At 51.4% G+C, this 18,047-nt stretch overlaps 1 protein-coding gene across 3 annotated transcripts in view; it reads right to left on the reverse strand.

Moving 5' to 3' along the window:
- Positions 1–17,605, reverse strand: part of COQ8A (coenzyme Q8A) — a 47,555-nt gene extending 29,950 nt beyond the window's left edge. Inside the window, exon 1 of one of the 3 annotated variants that reach the window (XM_040263641.1) lies at positions 17,559–17,605. The gene's annotated coding sequence lies outside the window, so the exon portion shown is untranslated. Of the gene's footprint in view, positions 1–16,044; positions 16,265–16,984; positions 17,147–17,558 lie in introns of those variants that run through there. The other 2 variants (XM_040263640.1, XM_040263642.1) reach the window with 2 other exon arrangements.
- Positions 17,606–18,047: the final 442 nt, after the last annotated feature.

Raw genomic sequence — 18,047 nt, forward strand, 5'->3', positions numbered from 1 at the left:
GCAACCACAGTAGCTCCTAACTGATCTCTCTGCCCCCCAACCCCCGCTGTCTTGTGCAAGAATGCACGTCTTTCCTTCTCACCAGACCTCAGTGCAAACAGCACCTCTTCTGGGATGTTCTCCCCAACATGTCCCATCCCCAAAGCCCATCCACGTCCCTCCACGGCTCCTTGTTCCATCCCCAGGTAGCAGTGACTGTGCTCTAAATCTCCTGTGGGTCCCCCACACTGAGCTGTGAGCCAAAGGAGGGCACAGACCATACCTGTGGTCTCCTCTCCATGTCGCCAGCAACTCACACCACACTGACACAGAGCAGACAGAAATGAACTCACAGAAAAATGTGATCACTGCATTTACTACATTATTCTAAAGTAGGATCCTGTTTTGGGGGAAAGTCCCAAAACAGAAATGTCCCCCCAGGATTTAAGAAAGCCTGCCATTTCTGGGACAGGCTCACACCTGCTTGCAGCTTTTAATCTACACATGGAATCAAAGGTCTCCTAGGAGCCTTGTCTGAGGTAGAGTTCTCATACTTTAGGGGGGCATCAGAAATCACCCAGGAGACTCGCTAAAACACAGCTTGCTGCTCCCCAACCCCAGGTTTCTGATTCTCTAGGTCTGAAATGGAACCTGGAAACCTACATTTCTAATAGATTCCCACCTGCTGCTGCTGTTGGTCCTGGAAACTTATCTTAAGAATCCTGTCCTGGAAGACTAGGGAAAAAGGGACCAAGGTGGCCCACACTCAAGGCCAGACAGAAGTCTAAACAGAAACGCTTTCCTCAAAGCTTCTCCCTGCTGCTCCCTAAAAGTCTGGCTTTGTCCCTAAGTGGAAACCTTCCACTGCCCCTTCCTTCCCCATTCCTCTTCCTCAAGAAACTGAAAAAGGAGGCAGCCACCAAAGGAATCTCAAGACTGTCACTTAGTGTTCCTGGGAAAAGACCGTTTAGTGACCTCCAGGAGGCCCGGGATGGGGGCTCACAGGTGGCCAAGGGTAATCTTTTTTTTACTTTGGGCATGAACAGTTTTTAGTCTGCATGGACACTGGAAAGTTCCTTTACATGCTTGAAATTTTTCCTTCTTGCTTTCCCTCTTAGAAAATGAAAACACCAGGGGACTGTTTCCTCCAAGGACTGATAAGAGTGTGTGTGTTAGAGAAAAGACTTAAACCTCTGAAGCCCAAATCCATGAACTTCTGTAGATGTGCCCTTCAAGTCGGCCTTTAAAATCACACCCCAGGGGCCAGTATCTCAGACTGGCCCTAGTGAGGTCCGGCCTGAGGGCCCATTCATCAGCAGGTTCAGAAATATCCTAATACACATCAATTTTCAAAGCCAACTGAAAACAGGAAGAAGAACCCAGGAGAAGAGACAGAAAAAGAGCCTGTGCCCTGCTCCAACCCCACCTCGTACCCACCCCGCCGCTCTCACTCAGTCCCAGCCAGACCTGGTGAGCCAAGCTTCCACAATGGGGAACGGGCTACTAGGGTCATTCATGCCCCACAGCTACAAGCCACCTCTGGAATACCCCAAACCTGTGTGTCTACTACAAAGTCCCCTTTCCCTGTCGTCCTCCCAGGCCATCCTTTCTGGGAGTTATCCAAGCATCCTGCCAAATTCTGTCAAACTGCATTTCCTTAACATTGAATGTGTGATAATTCAGCCACAAGAACACAAATCACAACACTAAGACCGGCTACATAAATAGTGGTACACCCATAGATGGACTGCTGTGCAGCCGCTTAAAGTGACACTATGAAAGGTGTTTATTGGCAAATAAGAAAGTTTACCATATATTCCCACCTAGGAAGGAAGCAGGTTATACAACAATATTATCCTTTGTTTTGGAAGGATAGAAGGAGGAGGAAAGAAGTTTGAAAGAAGGGTGACGGGTGACAGATAGCAAACATGCAAAACAGGCCTTCTCTGGGTGGTGGAGTAATAAAATTCTTTTTACTTTCTTCATTTGCTTTATTTCCTAAAGTCTTCAACAAAGAACATACACTACTTCTATAACAGAAAATAAGTTACAAAAAAATAATCTTCAATATCTATTGTTAAGATGAAAAATACAAGCAAGCACACAGAGGTGTGATTTAAAGAAACTATTCCACATCCCTCAAGTGTCTGTCCTGGGTGTGATGGGCAGAGGGCTGGATGGCAGATCAGAAAGCTATAAATAAGGCCTCTCCACACCCTCGTTTAGCCACTGTCCTTCATCAGAAGACAACTGCCCCTACCAGGCCACCAGGAAGATGGAACACGGCCCTCCCTCTTTCGGGAAAGAAGCTCAACTGCCCTTCTCAGGAAGTGGTGAGAAAATCACTTGGCACAGGCAGGTCTAATGCTGGCCCTGTGTTAAAAGACAGAAACGATTAATGGGTACTTTCCCCCAAAACAGGATCCTACTTTAGAATAATGTAGTAAATGCAGTGATCACATTTTTCTGAACCAGAAGTTAAGAGATGTAATATGACTGGTGCCCTTCTAGATCAGGGGTCAGCAAACCAAGGGGACAAATCCAGTCCCGCTGCCTGTTTTTTTTAAATAAGCATTTACTGGAACACAAATTACTGCTCATTCCTTTAGGTATTGTCAACAGCTCATTGATATGTCTTACCTACGGCTGTTTGGGGTTTTTTGGTTTGATTTGGTTTTAAGCTATAACACCAAGTTGAGTAGTTGCAAGTGAGAACTATGGCTCACAAAGCTTAAAATATCCCCTTATCTGGTTCTTTCAGGGAAGCGTGTTGACCCCGATTCTAGGGCAACAGAGTAAAACATAACCTCAACTGTCCCAGGAAATCTGGAAAGGTCACTGGAGTTAGAGCAGTCCACCAAAGCTGGCATTGGGGTGAGCACACCTCAGTAGAGCTCTGCTCCTGACCCCGAGTTGGGTACCTTCCCAGGCATAGAGCTGCCCACTACCCAGAGGCCCCAGGCAGGGGCTGGACAGAGGAGGGGCTCTGAGGTGATCACCTTTTACTGGCTCGCCCAGAACAGGATGATCTGAGAGCTGCTAATGAAGGGGTCAGGCCAGGGGTGGGGTGGGGTCAGATGCCGACTTCCTGTTCTCCTTCCTCCTGCCTTTCCCAAGGTTTTCAGCCATACAGCTGCCTCCCATGTTTCCTCATCTCACATTAAGATGACCAGTGCACTGTCAGTCCACTGCTTGAGACTGAATGGCTATAAATCCATCATCATCTAACCAGTCCTCCATTCCAGAACTTTCACCATATCCCTAACAGGGGCCCCCTCTGCTAGGCAAGCACCAGTGTGTGCTTGGGAGGGGAGAGCCAGGCAGACAGGATGCCCACTGCTGCTCCCACCCTCAGCCGCCCATGGAGCCCCCACTGCAGGACAGGGCAGCCTCCTGCCCTGGTCCAGGCTGCTCACCACAGACTCCACGCGGGGCTGAAGACGCAGCCCTTGGCTGGCACAGTGGAACTGTCCCCTGTAAGGAAAGATGTTCATTTCTGGGCCTCAAGTTGTCTCCTACGCTAAGAAATTCATGTTCCTTCAAAAGCCATTTCCAGACTATAGGGATTTTTTCGGAAACCATTTTAAAAGTATAGACTCTTATGCTAACACACTCAGGAGCTTGTTGAGTAGCGGGCACTCTGACATGCTCCAGTGAATTTCACTGGTTCCCCAAACATCTGGAGCGGAAGACCAGCACAGTGACGATGACTGCAGCTCCTCTTATTCACTGAGAGTTTCTTAGACGCCAGGCTGTGTGCCAAGCGCTCTATGTGTACTGCCTCACTTGCTTCTCTTTCTTCCCTGACCAGGGATTGAACCCACAACCCCTGCATTAGAAGCCTGGAGTTTTAACCACTGGACTGCCAGGGAAGTCCCCTCACTCAAGGAAGTACTACTATTATGTCCATCGTACAGTGAAGGGACTAAAGCAGAGAGAGGTTAAGTAACTTGCCCAAAGTCACACAACAAGTCACACCACTTGCCCAAAGTCAAAATAAGAGCTAGAACTCGAATCTATCACGGCTCAGGAGCCCGGCAACCATTTACCAGGTGAAAGGAGAAAACAAGCAAAAGAGTGATATCCTCGATGGCAAGCCTCCATTCTTCACCCACTGGGAAATTAAGATATTCTCAGGACTCCCTGGTATGTTGCCCCAAAGCAGACAATGGGCTGGGGGCAGCGGGAGGGAATCGAAAAAGCAGCAGCAGGAGAAGCTCCAGCCTCTAGTGACAAGCCAGAGAGAAACTCAGCCGTGAATGAACCTGCACGGGCCCAGGACTCCAGAGCACAGGTGGGTACCTCAGAGGGCCCCAAGTGACCTTTCCTCTCACTGGGGAGCAAATGTAACTGATTATAAACACCAACATGCCAAGCATGGGGTCCTGAGTGCAGTCTCACTGTCTGATTATAAACCAACATATTCTGCTTAAAAGATTAAAAAAGATTTGGTTCAGGAAGTGATACTGATGAAGCAGTCAAGATGCTCTGGAGTTGGGCACTCCTGGTTAAAATTCTGACTCTGCTGCTGACCTAAGTAGTCATTTAAGCTCATCTTTGCACCTAAGTTTCCCTCATCTGTTCTCAAGTGGAGTGGGTTAGATAATCCATATAATAGTACTTAGGAGCCCGAATCCCTGGCACACACAGAAGGTGCTCAAAACCTGCTAGTTGATGATCATTATTAAGACCACACAGACACTCTGGAATGAGGTCTGGACTTGGTGAGACCAGAGCAAGCATGAATGAGACCAGTGTGGACAACCCTCTTACTGATTTACACACCCAGCAGCCGGGCTGTGTACGGTACCAGATGTGACTCAGGGAGGGCAGACTCACCCTCTCCTGGGGACCAGTGTGGCATCTATGGCTGTGGTGTGAGGCATTACTCAGGAAAGGCAGTCCGGTGTGCTGGCAGCCCGCATCCAGTGCCCAGGACAAGCAGGATAAAAATACCGCTGGTAATCCTCAGCACGGTCAATGTCACTCTCAGAGAAGATAACTGCACGGGAGGCTTTCGCTAGGTCTTTTCAGGGAGAGACAGTGCAGGGAAACCCCTCTGACGCCCACAAGTTCCCTGGCTCCATCCTACAGCCCATCTGCCGCCAGATTAATCCTCAAAGCCTTTTGCATCACGTTTCACCCTCGGCTCAAATGGCTCCTAGTCTTCTACAGAATAAACCCCTAACTCCTGAGCCTGAAGGTGGAGGCTGAAGTCAGGACCCAGGCCTCCCGTCCAATCTCTACTCACACCTATGTATCCCCACCACACATATACACACACACGCATGCACCTACTCCTTCACCTGTGCACTTCACCTATGCACCCATCAGCCATGCAGACTGTCTGCATGATGCCAGCCTCTGGGCCTGGGCATCAGCTCTGCTCTGACCAGCCAGAATGCTCCAGGTCCCTGAACCTGCTTCCTATAACCTCACCTGGATACTAACGATGGCCTAAGTCCAATCTAAATAAAAGAGACAGAAGTACTTTGAAATGTATGAAAATATTCAACATTCCTTGAATATATTCAAGGATATATGTCTAAATCAGGCCCTCATTTTTTCTCAGCTCTTATGAATTTAAGACTTTCCATCAATTGACCAATCCAGCTCTGGTCAGATTCTGCCCCATTTGTAAGTTACCTTTAGCACATAGAAGTCTTTTCAATAATGAGCTTCTTGAGGGAGGCTCATGTTTCACACATCGATGACTCTTTCCACCCCCACTCCCCCCGACATACACACAGGCCACACAAACACAAAGGTCATCTGCAGTGTCACACAGAGGTGAGTAAGGACCCTGGTGCTGTAGTTGAGGAGTTTCTCTTAAACCAAAATCAGGTATTTATGGGGTTGTGTTAAAATCTGGCCAAAATACTGTGGGTGGCTGTGGCCAGCTGAACAATGGCCACCCAGACATGTTCACACAGGTGAACACACATATTGTAATCCCCAGAATCTGTGACTAAGTTATCTTATGTGGTGACAGGGACTTTGCAGGTGTGATTAATTAAAGAACTTGAGCTGGAGGGCTATCCACCTGGGCCCAGTGTAATCAGGGGTCCTTATGAGCGAGGCAGGAGGATGCAAGTCAGAGAGGGAGATGTGAGAAAGGCAGAGGTGGGAGCGATGCAGTTGTGAAGACAGAGGCACGGCCTAGGGAGGCAGGCGGCTCTCAGAAGTGGAAAGAGGAGGGGAGCGGCTCTGTCCTTGGGCCCCCAGAGAGTCTGCTGACTCCTTGGTTTTAGCCAGGTGAGACTCACATCAGACTTCTGACCTCCAGAATATTAAGATAATAAATCTGTAGTGTTTTAAGTCACTGAGTTTGTGGTCATTTCTTACAACAACAATAGGAAACTAATGCAGTGGCTATTTTTTAAAAGGTAAATTGCTGGGTTGGGAAGAAGGGCTATATTCTAGAATAATTTCGAGATCATTCCTCTAAAATAACTTAGTGTGGTCACTCTACAAGCGGAACTGAGTGCCAGCTAGTGTCCGATGCTGTGCTGGGTGCTGGCATGTCCCACGGGCCGCTTGAGACACATTCCTGCTCCTGATGACAGAGTCCTGCTTGCATTCAGTATAAACATGCCCCATTTGTCTACCAGCCTCGGTTTAACACTGAAAACATCACAGAGCACTTGTGTTACATGCCAGGCACTGTACAGCGTGGGGACCCGCACCCTCCAAGTAAGAGCCCCCACCCTCAAAACGCTGTCAGTACTTACATTCTTAACCTTTTAAAACATTCACTGCAGATTAAACATTTCAATTAAATAATATTAATGATAAGAACAGCTAACAGTCATTATTCCCCTTCTGCATGCGTCACTTTGTGTTACTCCTAATCTTACAACCAGGGCTTCCCTAGTGGTTCAGATGGTAAAGAATCTGCCTGGAATGTGGGAGACCTGGGTTGGATCCCTGGGTTGGAAAAATCCCCTGCAGGAGGACATGGCAACCCACTCAAGTATTCTTGCCTGGAGAATCCCCAAGGACAGAGGAGCCTGGTGGGCTATAGTCCATAGGGTCATCAAGACTCAGACATGACTGAGAAACCTTCACTTCACTTTCATCTTACAACAACCCTGTATGGAATTACGGTCTCGACTTGCTGATGAGGCAGAGCTCCACATGGTAAAGAGAACTCTAGTCCCAACACTGTCAAGAGCTTGCCAATCGACACCCACCTGACCCCAGGCTCCCTCAGCCCTTTCCTCTTGTGGCCTAGGAAGTGAGAGCAAATAAGAAAACTACACCTCGGTCAGAAACATGTTTTTAAATCAGTAGTCACTCTCCCGGAAACACAGCAAAGTTCATGCCTTGGAAAGTATCCAGCTGGTTGCAGAAAATTATGAGTCATAAAAATCCAGGAGCTGGCTGGGCTCTCAAGCGCCACCTGGCCAAACTGCCTTACTGCAAAGTTCCTCAGCTACCAGACTGAGAGTGTCGGGGTTCTCAGCACCAACAATCCCACCCTGGTTCTGGCTCAGACACAGTGGGAGAAAGAGGCAGAAGCCTCGCACTGGGTCCACTCTGGGTGTGCGCTCCACTGGGTATGTGGCCCCAGTCCTACCATGTACCAACCTTTATCAGCAGCACCTCCAAACACCACATGCAGGCCAGACAGAGACACTTGGGCACGTCACTGGTGTAAAGGCTCTCCTGCCACGGAGAGCCCATGCAACCCTTTGGCACTGTGTGCTGTGCTCAGTCTCTCAGTCGTGTCTGATTCTTTGTGATCCCATGGACTGTAGCCCACCAGGCTCCTCTGCCCGTGGCGATTCTCCAGGCAAGAATCCTGGAGTGGGTTGCCATACCCTCCTCCAGGGGGTCTTCCCAACCCAGGGATCAAACTCAGGTCTCCCACATTGCAGGTGGATTCTTTACTATCTGAGCCAGCAGGGAAGTGTACACAAAACCCCAATAGTTTTTAAAACCAGTGAGTTAACCTACAAGGGACAACTCTAGACAGATGACTGTACACAGGAAGAGAATGAGAAAAGGACAGACAGAGAGCAAGGCGGCTGCCTCCTCGCTGACCTCCACTCTTCTTTGCTGGAAGAACTAAGGCCATGGGCCCAGGCCTGGCACTCAAGGTTCTTCACTGTGGACCACAAGACATCTTTCCAGTGCTTATTTCCCACTATCTCCCCCACACCAGGGCTTCAGCCAGAATGGCTCATCCCCAACACACACACAGATATACCCCCACCCCCCACACCCACACACACACACACACACTCACACGTCTTCCTGCTTCCACATGCTGCACCCTCTGCCTCCCCCAGAACACCCTTTCCTCCGCCAAAGTCCTACTCATCCTCATGAAACATTAGACGCTCCATAGCAGTCCCCTGCTCCATCCTAAAGCCACCTCTCTTCCTCTAAAGTCCCTCATCTCTTAATGGTCTAAGGCCATCTTGCCATGCCCTGTATGACTCTTTGTGTACCCATCCCGTCTCCCGGGGTTGCATGGTGTCTTCCTGGAGAGGGGACTCTCTTACCCAGACCCCGACTCCTGCTGAGGGCAGGCGCTGCTCTACACCCTCACCAGGAGTGTAATACCCACGGGCACCCAGGGGCTCCGCAGCTTCTCAAGCTCCATCTTTTGAACCCAGAACTCAAGTGACCCCAGGGATGATAAGCACCTGGGAAACGCTTTCTGTCCACAATCACTGTGAACCACCCCCAACGCAGAGGCAGAGACACAGCAGTAGGATCAGCACCCCAGTGTTTTAACAGGCAGAAGAGGGAGAAGCCAGGGAAGAACATTCGTAAGGGGACATTTGGGAGCCTGCTCCTATGCGCACGCAGACACGGGGAGGGAGTGGTGTGGCCCACCCGGGATACCCTATTCGGCCCCACTCCCTCCTTAGAAGAAGAGTGGGAGGGAAGAGGGGAAAAGAGAGCAGGTCTGGCCCACTAACAGTGAGTTCATGTGGGCTACAACAGGGGCATAGCAGGCGTGACCCATACGTGGTACCCAGCCCTCAGCTGGAGCAAATGTTGGCTATAAACACAGAAGGGAGCAAGAGCCACAAACTGCTTTTTTGATCTCACACAGATGGGAGATGTTTGCTCCAGAATCTGTCAAACAGTAACCACTTGTGGGTCACAGGGCAACCTATTCTTACCTTCACCCTCCCCTGAGCCAGGCCTGGTGCCAAACAGAGAAAATGTGCCAGGCAGAAAGCAAACCAGGCTTAACCCCAGGATCTGGGTATAATGTAAAAGTTCTGTGTGTGTGAACAATCCCCAGGACCTCGCATCTCGCCCAGCAGATGACAGGAACCCTCTGTGGCCAGCCAGCCCCAGGTTCGAAGCCCACTCTGGGCACCAGCCACATGTGACCCTGGGCACTCTTGCTCTCCCTTGGGCTGAGCTTCCTCATTTCCTTGTGTACAAGAAGCTGAGACTGACCTAGATGACCTCAAGATCTGAGATCAGGTCATGGCCTTTTATCCCCTGAGCGGCTCAGGATGACCCAGGGCTGTGCTAAAAATTGGGATTTAACAGGGTCTAGAGTCATCCCTGGTAGCTCAGACAGTAAAGTGTCTGCCTACAATGCGGGAGACCCAGGTTCGATCCCAGGGTTGGGAAGATCTGCTGGAGAAGGCAATGGCAACCCACTCCAGTATTCATGCCCGGAAAATCCCATGGACCAAGGAGCCTGGTAGGCTAAAGTCCATGGGGTCGCAAAGAGTCAGACATGACTGAACGACTTCACTTTCACTTTCAGAGAGAATCACAGGCTTCTCAAGTGGCGTGAGTGGTAAAGAACTTGTTTGCCAGTGCAGGAGGCATAAGAGACCCAAGTTTGATCCCAAAGTAGGGAAGATCCCCTGGAGGAGGGCATGGCTACCCACTCCAGGATTCTTGCCTGGAGAATCCCATGGACAGAGGAGCCTGGCGACTACAGTCCATGGGGTCACAAAGAATCGGAAATGACTGAAGCAACTTCATGTGCACACACACACATACACACACACACACACACACACACAGATTTTCACACTCAAAAGAATCTGAGTGCTAACCCTTCTAGACACTCTATGAAAATAGCAAGCGTGTGTGTGGTGGGGGTGGGGTGGGGTGGGGTGGGGGGTGCAGGGGTGGGCAGACTTGCTTCTCAGGGGTGGAGAGGTGGGGACCATAACCTCTTTCAGGCAACACCTCTGGGAAAGTCCAGTAGGAGAGGCAGGGAGCAGGAAAGGGATTTGGGCCCCTTCTCAGAGAACCAGGAAACACTTCCCTGTCCCACTTACACACACACACACACACACACACACACACCAGGAAACACTTTCCTGCCCTACTTGCACACACACACTCACACACACACCCTCCCTCCCTCCTCAGCAGCTTCCAGGAGCCTGATTTCCCCTTTGAGCACCACCCCAGACCAGTCTCCCCTCTCACATCAAGCAGAGGGCCCCACTCACATCTAGCTGACCTCTTGCTTCCCTAAAACAGAGGCAATCAGCTGTGCTCGCCCTCAAGCCCTGGTCCAGGCCTCAGCCCTCCCCCAGTCTCCCCGGTCTCCTATCTCCTCATCCTATCTCCTCCCCGGGCTGCCATCCCATTCTTCCCTCTCCCTCCTCCTCTAGGACCTTGCCTCTGACCTATTTTTTGTTTTGCCCTCAATCTCTCCTTCCACAAAAGCTTCCCCCCTCAAGCCCACAAACCTGCTCTCAGCTTTCATGCACCAAATATGAAAAAACCTCCTGTTGATTCTGTCTCTCCTTCAGCTTCACCCCTGCCAATGCCTCTAGGGACAGAGGGCACCTCCCGTCTTGTCCTTCCTTCTCCCTCAGCACAGGCTGCTGGGCCCAGATCCCAAGCTCTTCACCACCACCACCCCCCACACCATGACACTCACAATGGCTACTTGATGGCTCCATCCACCTAAGCCACCCCAACACCATCCTCCTCAGCCTTTCCCGCTGGCCTCACACTCTCTCGGGAAATCCTGACCTGGGTTTCCGTCACTCACTGTCAGCCCCTCAGCTCAGCTTCTTTCACCAGCTCCTCATCCTCACAGCACAGGTGTCCCCAGGCCTGGTCCCCAGCCTCTCCTCCCGGCTCCCTACACTGTCCCCTGGGGACAGGCTTCAGCCTCCCCGTGGGCTGGCGGCTCCCCCAGGACTGTGCATGCCATTCCCAGCTGGGGCAGGCCATCCCAACCACTGAATCAATTCTAGAACCAAACCAGTTATACATACATGACATCTCTCCCTCCAAGTCCTACAGACACCAATGAAAGGGTCCAGGGAACTGGGGGCAGGGGGAACGGAACAGTTCTAGACCTTGACTGTGATAATGGTTACATCATTCTATGCATTTACCAAACCACCCAACTGCACACCAGAAAGTGTGAACCTACTGTATGCAAGCTGCACCTTAATAACAAAAGAATACAGGGGAAAGTCCCACAAGGCATCTTGACCCCTTTGCTTCTAAAACGATCACCATCTTCCTTCCGCCAGTCCAGCTCCCCCTCCCCCGACCCTGTTTTCAGCAGTGATACCACCATCCACCCCAAACAGTGCTCCCCGCACTAGACATCGCAGCCCAGGTTAAGCAGTCACTTAAGAGATTCCACCTGCGCAGAGTTATACTCTCTGGAATCTACGCTTTCATTCCATCTCCCCAAGGCCTGCCACCTTGGACTCAGGCCGCCCTCACTTCTCACAGGCCACCTCACTAGCCTCCCCTTCATCTGCCCTGAGCCCTCCACCATAATCCAGTCCCCATTCTGCACAGTTTGCCTACTGAGTGCCCTCCCCTCCCCATAGTGGCATTCACTTTTGCCCCTTCCTGCTCGGGCCTCAGCTTTGGTTCCTTTCTCTCCCACAGAAACCCAGGCACCCTTCAGGCCCCAGCTCCTAGACCTCCCAGCACAGGAATCCACTTTGTTAGCCCTCTCCCAACAGAACCAGTAGCATTGCACCCTGGGTTCCCACAGCAGAGGAGTGCCCCCACTCCCCACAGCCCCTGGTCCTGCACAGTCTGCCCAGTACCCTCGGATACCCACGTCCACTGCACATAAGCCAGGGCAGGGAGCCACCTCCCTCTCTGTCAGGGCCCCCCTGGCTGCAGCTGAGCTGTGGGCGCTCAGGGAACCCTTTCCAGCCTGAACTATCAGCTGAAAAGTAGGAGAGCTAGGCCAAGCCCGCCTGGCCCCCTGACCCCACTGCTGAGATAAAATGCCACAACAGAAGTATTAGTGGACTATCCTAAACTCCTAAGGGTGACTGCACAGGCTACTTCAACAGGAAATAGGGACTCACCCCATCCACTCCCTAGCTCAGCCCCCCACCGCTCCTCTTCAACTCCTGACCCTCCTACCAAGCTGCACTTACCCCCACCAGGCAATCCCCGGCCCTAAGGCTTCTGCTCAAAGAGCCCACTGCCTGGACAGATGCCACTCAAAGAACGGTCCTGGGACTAAAGGTGTCATCCTTGATGAAATAACAGGAGTAAGCACTTAGAAAGGCTTCCCTGGTAGCTCAGCTGGTAAAGAATCTGCCTGTAATGCAGGAGACCCCAGTTAGATTCCTGGATCAGGAAGTTCCCCTGGAGAAGGGAAAGGCCACCCACTCCAGCATTCTTGGGCTTCCCTGGTGATGGCTCAGATGGTCAAGAATTCGCTTGCAATGTGGAAGACCTGAGTTCTATCCCTAGGTTGGGAAGATTCCCTGGAGGAGGGCACGGCAACCGACTCCAGTATTCTTGCCTGGAGAATCCCCATAGACAAAGGAGTCCATGGGGTTGCAAAGAGCCGGACACGACTGAGTGACTAAGCACAAGCACTCAGAAATCCTCACAGCAATTTAGCACTGCCATGATGTGAAGAACTGACTCACTGGAAAAGACCCTGATGATGGGAAAGATTGAAGGTGGGAGGAGAAGGGGACAACAGAGGATGAGATGGGTGGATGGCATCACCAACTCGATGGACATGAGTTTGAGTATGCTCCAGGAGTTGGTGATGGACAGGGAAGCCTGGCGTGCTGCGGTCCATGGGGTCTCAAAGAATCGGACATGACTGAGCAACTGAACTAAACTGATGACACTTTTAGTGTGTTTTACAAAAGTACTAGTCTGCAGCAAATCGGGAAAAAAATAAAACCTGGCCTTCAGCATAGAGTCTGGGAAGCACTGGCCCCTCACTCCTCTACATTCCTGCCTCTTTCTGCTAAAATCCTGCTCATCCTCAGTGTTCCAGTTAATATGCCTTCTCCAAGAGTCACTAGCCAGAAGTGGTCTCACTCAAGAGCCCCTAGTCCAAACCACACTGAGGATGTTTAGGTGGTATCTGCATACCCCTTATTACAATTCCCAGAGGCCAGGGACCCAGAGAACTGCTCAGTTTTATATTCCCAATGCCAGACTCAAGGCATACAGTCAACTGATACTTGTTCAACAAGGAGTAAATAACCAGCTGCTGCTGTTGCTGCAAAAGTGCTCAGTCATGTCCGACTCTTTGTAACCCCATGGACTGTAGCCCACCAGGCTCCTCTGTCCATGGGATTCTCCAGGCAAGGATATTGGAGTGGGTTGCCATGCCCTCCTCCAAGGGATCTTCCCAATCCAGGGATCGAACCCACATCTCCTACATCTCCTGTGTTGACAGGTGGGTTCTTTACCACTAGTGCCCCCTGGGAAGCCCACCCACAATGTCACAGAGGGCTTTTCTTCAGGGCAGGACATGGAGGGGCACCAACCCTTAGGGTACACACGATTTCCCAAGTTTGGACCAAACGCAGCCCCTCTCCCTCCACCCAGAAGGAAACGGGACAATGTTTTTGAAAGCAAGTTGAGGGCCCTGGAGACAAGAACTCAGTCACTATTCACCACAAGAGAATCTACAATACTCTGAAATGGCAAGTTGAGCGAAAAACTCTCAACTTTCTCATGAATCCTTCTCTGCATGGACAGAACCAAAAAAAATAAATCATATTCAAGGATGAAGAACAAAAAGATTTTTTTCAGGATCATTTCCAACTTTAAATATACTGTAGGCCCATGACCTCAAAGCAAAAAGGTCAAGAGCTCAGGAGCCTATAACCCCACAGTGAACAACATGCTTGTTAACAGACCACTCAGGTTTGAAAGTTGTGCGGAGAAGCCCACCCAGATGCACCCCACTCAGGGTCCTGACCCTGCTTCAGAGTCAGCGGACCCCATTCCCACTACCCCCTCTCCCTGCATGGGCACAACTCCTAATGGAGCAGGACCCTCACATTCCCCCCTCCCACCGGCTCTTTCTCTGGCTCTCCCAAGTTCCTGGCTGTTGTTTAGCAAGAATGCTGGAACTATTTCCAGATGCCACTGTCAGATCAAGACAACTCTCTATCTAAATATTCCTGTCTAATTTTGCACACAGCTCTTGTTTCAACTGACAAAGATAATGACTCAGTGTCCACAGCTCTTGATGGAAAATCATCCTGCCGAGTTTGGAGCTTCCCAATAATAAGCTTCTCTAAACTTCTTTTTGAGAAAGGAAGACTGACCTCCCTGTCCAGATTCTGTTCTACAGGCAAGAAAGGGTACCCAAAAGAACCCCTAATAAACCAAGGAGTGTTATGGGAAAATCCTGATACATCCCCATAGGACCAATCAATGACAAGAAAAGGAAATCCACGATAGGGACTTGGGGTGTTTTTCCTGTCCAATTACCATTGTTTCTTCGCTTTTCTGCATCCCCGTCAGTTTGGGACTTTGGAATTTGGGGCATAAATTCTGGGTTAAAGTGAAGACAAACTCTAGACTCAGAAGTAAAGTGACTTTCCCTGCAAAAACAAATGGCTCATTGTCTCTGACACTGTCTCTGATGCTTTAATCAACTGTAAAAGCATTCTACAAATGGTACATGTGTCCATTCTGCACCAGTACATTTCTGGGTAGCCTCTTTCTGGAGGAGTACATGGTACAAGTAAATACACCCACATATATGTTTGAAATGCAGACACTTTCTCTCTGCAGACATGGGCCTAGCCTCCTCTCACATCATAAAACGTAATAGATGTCTTAGTAAATAAGTGAGGATGAGCAAAGTATCCCTTTGCAAAAGCCACTTATGGAAAACTGAACTGGCCTTTCAGTCAGCACTGACAGCTTAAACTTCTTTGCTCACGGTTTACAAACCACCTCATGGTTATTTCACATGCATATCTCCCACAGTCTTGCAAAATCCCCAAAGACAGAAACCACAAGTCTCCCACTTCTTTTGGACTTCCCAGGTGGCGCTAGTGGTAAAGAACCCACCTGCCAATACAGGAGACATGAAACCTGGGCTGGATCCTTGGGTTGGGAAGATCCCCTGGAGAAGGGCATGGCAACCCATTCCAGTAGTCCTACCTGGAGAATCCCATGGACAGAGGAGGCTACAGTGCATAGGGTCGAAAAGAGTCGGACACGACTGAAGCGACTTAGTATGCATCCCCACTTCTTTTGTATTCTGGATTCAGTCTCTGCCATGCATTCAGCTAATGCCCATAGGTTTCTAACCTCCTATCTCACTCCTATCCCCCGATGTGGAGCAGGGGGTAAGGAAATTCCCTTGAAGCCCAACCAACATGGCTTCTATCATTGGTTTAGGACAGAGAGCACAATGCTATCTGCTATCTAAACTTCTCAGCTACTCGTGGACAGGTCCCAGGGGGCCTCTGGCAGCACGGGAAGACTCTTACAGTTTTATCTCTGTGGTTCTCAACCAAGGTTGACTGAGTCCTCCAGGAGACATCTGGCAATGTGTGGAGACATTTTTGGTTGTCACAACTAGTGGGGGAAGATGAGCAGGGTACTACTAGCATCTAATGGATAGAGGCCAGGGATGCTGCTGAAAATTGAGAAACCCTGGCTTATGTGACACACAGGGAAGCATTCAGACCACCTTAGTTCATTTTTCCTTTGAGTTATCCAAGGTCAGGCCCAAAATCATAACCCTGTTTTGTCTGCATCATTTGCAAAGTTGAAAATACCCAAAGCCGTCATCAATCATAAAGGTGTTTCCCCTGAGAATCACCAGTTCCCCCCGGCCCTCCCGCTTTGTACCTTCTCCAGAGATGGGCCCTCCTGCCAGCATAACAACTGGCAAGCTGGCATCATGCACGCTCAAATCCTTTAACAACAAGTTAGACCTAGCAGGTCCAACTCTTCAGTCTTCTGTCACGCACACCCAAGGCCCAAGTGAGCATGGACGAGTTTCCCAGTGGGCTGCAGGCCCTACCCAGGATGAAAGGCTGCACAGAAGCCGCTCACCCTTCAGAGGACTGGCACCTGTCATCCAAATGGAGAGTTCCAGCATCCAGACCTGCCCCCCAGCAGCATTCCCCATCCCACAAGGTACATGGGAGGACCGGCCTCCGTTTGGCAGAGGGGCAGGCACTGGGGAAAGGCACGACCATTGACAAGAACCCCAGTGTTTGAAGAAGCAAGAGGATGGGCCGAAGAAAGGCCAACAGAGAACAGAACCAAAAAGGACCCTCATTCCCATGTTCACACAAAACCCTCACCAATGAAACCCAACAGCTGGCTAGGGCCAAGGGCGTCAACGTTCTGACACAAACCTCAGGCCAGGGACAATTAGCGCCCCTTGAGACAGTGCAAAGGGGTCTAGGCATGAAGAGAAATGTCATGGTAAGAAAGCGAGGCAGGAAAGCAGCACTGGCGACCAAGAAACAAGGCATCAGGTCACCAGGGCTGCTAGGCGAGTTCCGAGGACCCAAGGCTTTGGCACGCAGCCTTCGCACCCTTCCCGAGACAGATATGGGCTGTGGGAACGGGGGTAGCAGACAGCCGTAGGCGCCCACCCTGCATTCTGAAGCGGGCCCACTGTGCCGTGGCCCGGAACTCGGGGCAAATGAAACTCGCAAAGGGGAAGCCGCGCTGTCACTTGAGGGTGCAAGAAGGGCCCAAGCGGGAGGTTAGCCCTGCTCTGGCCTCAGGCAGACGGCGCCCAGGGCACGCGGCGGCCGGCGGGCAGCAGCCTTACCCGGCTGCAGGAAGCTAGGATCCGCGGTCACCTTCGCGCAACCTCCGCGCGCTCGCCTCAGCGCTGGCGCCTGGCACGCGCTCCGGATCTGTTTACCAACTCGCCCGCGCCCGGAGACCCAGAGCCCTCAGCCCTGCCCCGCGGGCCACTCCCATTGGCTGCGCCGCCGCCTCAGCCCAACGCCGCGCGTCGCGGGGCAGCGTGCTCGGCCCGTGCGCTCGACCCGCGGCCAATGGGGTCTGAGAGCAGAGAGAGAGGAGCCAATGGGAGGCCTCCTCAGCGCGCAGGGCCCCTCCCATTCTCCCCCTCGCTGCTGCCCTCTCCCCTAGTTGTAAAAGCCGGACTGAAGACCATGCGTTGGGTTTAGAGAGACCTCTGCCTTCTCCAGACGGGACGGCAAACGCAGCTGCGGTGACCGCTGTCGGCTGTGTCGGCTGTCTCGTCCCGGGCTGGTACTCCCCGGGCTTTCTAGAGGCGGAGGAAGGAGCCGTCGCGACTACAGCGGCCCCGCTCTGCCCCGGCCGTTATGTAATGAGGAGAGGAGCCCTCTCCCGGTTCCCCAGAAGGGACTCACAGAGCTGGGAAGCCTTGCGGGCCTGCTGAATGCACGTCCGCCTCCGGCGCCCGGCCCCGCCCACTTGCGTTTCGCTTTGGGCTGGCAGCGTTGGCCGGCCTCCCAAGCCCCAGGCCGGCTCGCCCTAGCAGTGGCCCCAAAGTGTTTGGGGTTATTTGCCTGTGTCCTCTAGGGGGCCCTAGGTAGCGGGGCCCCACCAGCACGTGGAAGGAGCTGGAGGGGACCCCGCGGCCCACCCGGAGCTACCCCGGAAGGAAGTGCGTGGACTGAAGCGGAGTGGACCCAGGTCTCCGCGTCAACCAGTGTTTCAGACCCGAGCCCCAACTGACAGTTTCCATTCCCTGATCATAAAGAGAAATATTCAAGTCAAAGCATTGTCCTTTGTGCTGAGCCGATTTTGAGGAATTAAAATGTAACATTATGCAAGCTAGTTTATTTTTTAAAGTTTTATATTGAAATATAGTTGAGTGAAAGAAGAGAGTGAAAAAG

This window comes from Oryx dammah, unplaced genomic scaffold (assembly GCF_014754425.2).
Source record: "Oryx dammah isolate SB20612 unplaced genomic scaffold, SCBI_Odam_1.1 HiC_scaffold_21, whole genome shotgun sequence".
Classification (NCBI taxonomy): Eukaryota; Metazoa; Chordata; class Mammalia; order Artiodactyla; family Bovidae; genus Oryx; species Oryx dammah.